At 44.0% G+C, this 5,877-nt stretch overlaps 1 long non-coding RNA gene across 1 annotated transcript; it reads left to right on the top strand.

The window, feature by feature from the left end:
- Window positions 1–406: 406 nt before the first annotated feature.
- On the top strand, window positions 407–3,290 carry LOC135972477 (uncharacterized). Its single transcript, XR_010588935.1, has 2 exons — window positions 407–482; window positions 2,718–3,290. It is a non-coding gene; the product is annotated as an uncharacterized LOC135972477 (long non-coding RNA).
- The last annotated feature ends 2,587 nt before the right edge of the window (window positions 3,291–5,877 follow it).

Below are 5,877 nucleotides of genomic sequence, written 5' to 3' on the forward strand. Positions count from 1 at the left end.
GGTGTAAGAGCTGGGCTATGACAGGGACTAGAAGCAATACTGGGTGAAGCGGGAGGAGCTGCAGTAATCATTACAGAAGGTGAGGGACACTGACAGAAAATCTGACCACCCCACAGACCTGCTGTTTCTATGGTGAGTTCCATACCATACTTGCGATGTGCCCACTGTCACATTTGAGGTGGCAGTGGTGTCCCCCATCCAGACCCACAGGATGGATGGAAAGAAACTCGCATGTTGCAGCAACAATGAGCTTAGTAAGGAGGGGGATATAGACCATGGAGAGCCAGGAGCTCTTCAATACTGGATATACCTAACCAAGACCCAGATGAGCCTAGAGACAAGCTAATTGAGTAGGGTTGCCAATTTTGGTTCAATGTATTCCTGGAGATTTCATCACAAGATTAATCTTTAATTCCTAGAGACTCCAGCCCAATCCTGGAGGGTTGGCAACACTCCCACTGAGGAAGGGGAAGGAAGCTCAGGTAGGCATATTACTGCATTATTTTTGGCTGCATGATTTGTTTATCTTTGCAGTGCTTAAAATTTTCTCCCTCTCTGTCCCTCTCCCTGCCCCTTTCCAAATGGTGACCATTCACATGTGATCAGAGAACAAAGGAATTGACTTTCAAAGTAGCCAGTTTATTTTAAAACTATGAACTGCCAATAAACAAAATATTAAGTTCATTTAGCAGCCAACATATTTTGGCATCCAGATAGAATTCCTGCTATCACACGACACTAAAGTACTAGCGATTCAATTCAGTTAAAAGAAACAGAAATATACTGTATTGACACCGATACCAGAGTATAAAAAAAAAAGTACACAAGAAATTTAAGATATTCCTTGCAAGCAATCCAGGGACTGGCTAATCAAAGTTTCTGATTTTTAAGATTAAACTTGTAAAGTAAACATATGTTAACATTGCAAGAGCCAGTGCTTTGATTGTCAAGTCCAGTTGTCCGAAACAAATCATGCTCATTACTTTGCATGTATAGTTGAGGTAGAGGCGGTGACATTAGCTCAGCAGGTTCATTTTTCTGGACTTGTGCTAGGCAGCAGTGACAAACCTTCTTAATTTGTGAATTTTTGTATGGTTGTCCCTTTTTGTCCTCTGGAATGATCTTCATAACATTTTCTAGTAGATATTTTTTGATCCTATCCCAGACATTTCTAGGAAGCATGGCCAGTTTCTTCCCCCATGATACATCACTCTGCGACGCACTCCGCTGGCACCATCACTCTGAACAGCCTGGCATCATATGCATCAGAGAGACCTCAAGCTGCCTGGAGCAGCTGTTCTCTCTGTCACCCTCAAGAGCCATTATCAGCCATGATCACCACCACCTGTAACAATTCTAGCAATATTTACTGCATTGTCCTTACTCACCAGCACACTCACCAGCCCCCCATGTAGGGTCACAGGTGTCCGGTTTTCGACTGGAACACCTGGTCAAAAAGGGATCCTGGCAACTCCAGTCAGCACCACTGACCTGGCCGTTGACTGTCCAGTTGGCGGCGCTGCGCAGCGGGGCTGGCAGGGTCCCTGCTAGGCTCCATGCTGCGTGGCTCCTGGGAAGCAGCCGGCATGTCCCCCCTCCGGCTCCTACACATAGGAGCAGTCAGGGGGCTCCACACACTGCCCCTGTCCCAAGCGTCACCCCCACAGCTTCCATTGGCTTGGAACCGCGGCCAATGAGTGCTGCGGGGTCAGTGCCTGCGGATGGGGCAGCGTGCAAAGCCGTCTGGCCACGCCTCCGCATAGGAGCCAGAGTGGGGACATGCCGCTGCTGCTGGGAGCTGCTTGAGTTAAGCGCCACCTGAAGCCTGCGCTCCTGACCCCCTCCTGGGCCCCAGCCTCCTGCCTCAGCCCTGATCCCCTTCCTGCCCTCCAAACCCCTCGATCCCAGCCCAGAGCACCCTCCTGCACCCCAAACCCTGTACCCCCAGCCAGATCCCTCACTTCCCCTGGTGCTCCAACCCCCTGGCCCAGCCCCGATATCCCTCCTGCCCTCCGAACCCCTCAGTCCCATCCAGAGCACCCTCTTGTACCCCAAACCCCTCATCCTCAGCCCCAGCCCAGAGTCTGCACCCCCAGACAGAGCCATCACACTTCCCCATGCCCCTGCCCCAGCCCAGAGCCCCTTCCCATACTCCAAACCCCTCAGCCCTATCCCGGAGATCCCTCCTGCACCCCAAATTCCTCATCCCTGGCCCCACATCAGAGTCCACACCCCTACTCCCTGCACCAGCCCAGAGCCCCCTCCAGCACCCTGAACTCCTAATTTCTGCCCCTACCCTGGAGCCTGCCCCCCTACCCAAAGCCCTCCTGCCCTCCCACACTCCAGCCCCCTGAACCAGCCCAGTGGGTGAGAAGGGGGAGAGTGAGCGACAGACGGAGGGGGGATGGAGTGAGCAGCGGGGGGAGAGGCCTCAGTGAAGGGGCAAGGGGCAGGGCAAGGGTGTTCAGTTTTGTGCAAGTTGGCAAACCCAGGGTTGAAAGTTGGCAACCCTACCCCCATAACTAAACGATTTCAGCAGCACCCCCATGCTGTTCACCATATCTGGAGCTGTAGAGTGGTCCCAAAGCAAGCTGTCCCAAAGTAAGTCTGACTCTCTGCATATTTTTAGAAAGATCTTTATGAGAAAAAATTTAGAGAGTTTTGAGACTTATATTTTCCTTTTCCTTTCCAATAACTCTGTCCTTTTTGTTTATCAGTGTCCTTAGCTGGGGGATCCTAGAGAGGTGCCTCCTCAACACCTGCTGAAAGACTGTCCTTGATCAGGAGAAGAAAGACATGTTTTCAGAGCTTCCCCAGTCCTCAGAGACTGCTGACTTGGAGAATAGGCCAGCATGGAAGGACCTCATGCTGGAGACAAGGTTGAGTGACCAGGATTGGAAGGATCACATGCTGGTGGAAAGGCAGAAGGACTCAAGTGCACTGAGATGTGCACGACGATATTATGCAGCTCTTCAAGCAATACAAACAGATTTTGCATAGTATTATGAAGCAAAGCACCCCAAACCTCCTCCCAGCAGCCATTGCGCTTCATCGACCATCCAGTGTTCACAGGAACGTACAGCACTCCTTTCCTCCTCCAGGGGTAAGTATAGGCTTCGGTCTTATCCTTACCACCCCATGCCAGTGAAAAACAAGGAGAACTGCTATGACTAAGCATTTACTGACCTGTGATTTATGTAGGATCAATCAGCAAGTACATTGCTCTTTGCTTTTTTGTGTTTGTGTGTTAAATAATTGTAGGTAAGGTTTAATAAATGCTGATGAGTCTGTTTGTGGTTCATTAGTTTTTTCATTACCACTCAATAAAATTATGTTTTCAAAAAAATCAAGATCTATTTGCTGGGTCTAACAAAACAGAAATGTAGCAGCCCAAATCATCATTCCTCCCACCAAATTCATAAAAGGAGCTAAAATCCATATTCAAGTCAAGTTCCCAGAGAAGTACACAAAAGCAAGATACTGCACTATTATGGCACAGTGTTAAAGTAGTCCTTTTAAGCCTTTCTTAGCTCCTTGATGGGCTCCTGTAATTGCCTTTGTGTCTGGCTGTTCGAAAGCAGCAGACAGTCTGACCACTTCACCTCTCCACTCTGCCAGGAACATTTTCTCCTTTGCCTCACAAATATTATGAAAACACAGTAGCAACAAGAATATTTACCTTGCTGAGATCCAGCCTAGTTCTGAAGCATTGCCAGCATCCTTTCAATCTACCAAATGCACACAGCAGTCATACTGCGCCTACTCAGGCTGTAGTAAAATCTTCCCTTGCTGGTGTCTACTGTACGGCTTCATGAACCAGGAAAACAAAGGGAAGGCTGACACCCCCAGAATCTTTATTGGCATTTCAATGCCATCAATGTGAATGTGCCAGTCTAGGAAAAATGTTCCATTGTGTCGCTTTTGGACATGTCCAATATTCCTAAGAGGCGACCTTCATGTACCTCTGACCAGCCAATGTTAATTTCAGTGAAACATCCCTGGTGATCCACCAATACATTCCTAACTATGGAGAAGTCAAGGGGTGCTGGAACAATTTAGGCTCTATCACAACATAAATGTTAAATGATAATTAGGGCTGTTGATTAATCGCGATTAATTGCAGTTTTAATCGCACTGTTAAACAATAGAATACCAATTTAAATTTATTAAATATTTTGGATGCTTTTCTTCATGTTCATATATATTGTATTCTGTGTTGTAATTGAAATCAAAGTGTATTTTTATTAAATATTTGCACTGTAAAAAAGAAATAGTATTTTTCAGTTCACCTCATACAAGTACTGTAGTGCAATCTCTGTTGTAAAAGTGCAACTTACAAATGTAGATTTTTTTTGTTAAATACCTGCACTCAAAAACAAGACAATGTAAAACTTCAGAGCCTACAAGTCCACTCCGTCCTACTTCTTGTTCAGCCAATCGCTAAGACAAACAAGTTTGTTTACATTTACCGGCGATAATGCTGCCCACTTCTTAATTACAATGTTACCTGAAAGTGAGAACAGGCACTTGCATGGCACTTTTGTAGCCGGCACTGCAAGGTATTTACATGCCAGACATGCTAAACATTTGTATGCCCCTTCATGCTTTGACCACCATTCCAGAAAACTTGCTTCCATGCTGATGATGTTCATTAAACAAAATAATGCGTTAATTAAATTTGCAACTGAACTCCTTGGGGGAGAATTGTATGTCCCCTGCTCTGTTTTATCTGCATTTTGTTATATATTTCATGTTATAGCAGTCTCGGATGATGATGACCCAGCATGTTGTTCATTTTAAGAACATTTTCACTGCAGATTTGACAAAACACAAAGAAGGTACCAATGTGAGATTTCTAAAGATAGCTACAGCACTCGACCCAAGGTTTAAGGATCTGAAGTGCCTTCCAAAATCGGAGAGGGACAAGGTGTGGAGCATGCTTTCAGAAGTCTTAAAAGAACAACACTGTGATGCAGAAACTACAGAATCCAAACCACCAAAAAAGAAAATCAACCTTCTGCTAAAGGAAAAACTTCCGGCACGCACACCTACTGTGGAATACACCTGAGCAACACATCTCGAAGAACATCAGTTATGGAACAGATAACTGTCCTTTATTTCCTGCAAATGTAAACAAACTTGTTTGTCTGAGCTATTGGCTGAACAAGAAGTAAGACTGAGTAGAGTTGCAGGCTCTAAAATTTTACATTTTTTAAATTTCTGAATGCAGTTTTTTTGTACATAATTCTACATTTGTAACTTCAATTCTCACGATAAAGAGATTGCACTACAGTACTTGTATTAGGTGAATTGAAAAGTACTATTTCTTTTTTGTTTTTACAGTGCAAATATTTGTAATCAAATATAAATATAAAGTGAGCACTGTACACGTATTCTGTGTTATAACTGAAATCAATATATTTGAAAATTTAGAAAACATCAAAATATTTAAATATTTAACAGTGCAATTAATCGTGATTAATTTTTTTAATTGCTTGACAGCCCTAATGATAATATAATGAAATACATTCTTATGATTACAAAGTGCATGTCAAAGGATGAAGACATTGCACAGGATGAAACTGGCCACTTATCTCACATAATCTGCAACTCTGTCAAAAATATTTAGGAATGTTAAAATCTTGGGAAGCAATTCAGAGGCAATGGCAATTGTTTAAAAAACAAAAGGACAGGTGTTATTAGAAATTGAAAGTATTTAAAAACATCTGCAGTGGAATTTAGTGTGGTATTTAGGATGCGTCTAAACTAGAACCATGCTGAATTAAGCGAGCTGTTCAAAACTAACTCAGGTAATTACAAAAAAAAAAAAAAAAAAAAAAAAAGAAAAAAGCCACAGCTCTTGACTTTTTTTGGTAC

This window comes from Chrysemys picta, chromosome 6 (genome assembly GCF_011386835.1).
Source record: "Chrysemys picta bellii isolate R12L10 chromosome 6, ASM1138683v2, whole genome shotgun sequence".
Classification (NCBI taxonomy): Eukaryota; Metazoa; Chordata; order Testudines; family Emydidae; genus Chrysemys; species Chrysemys picta.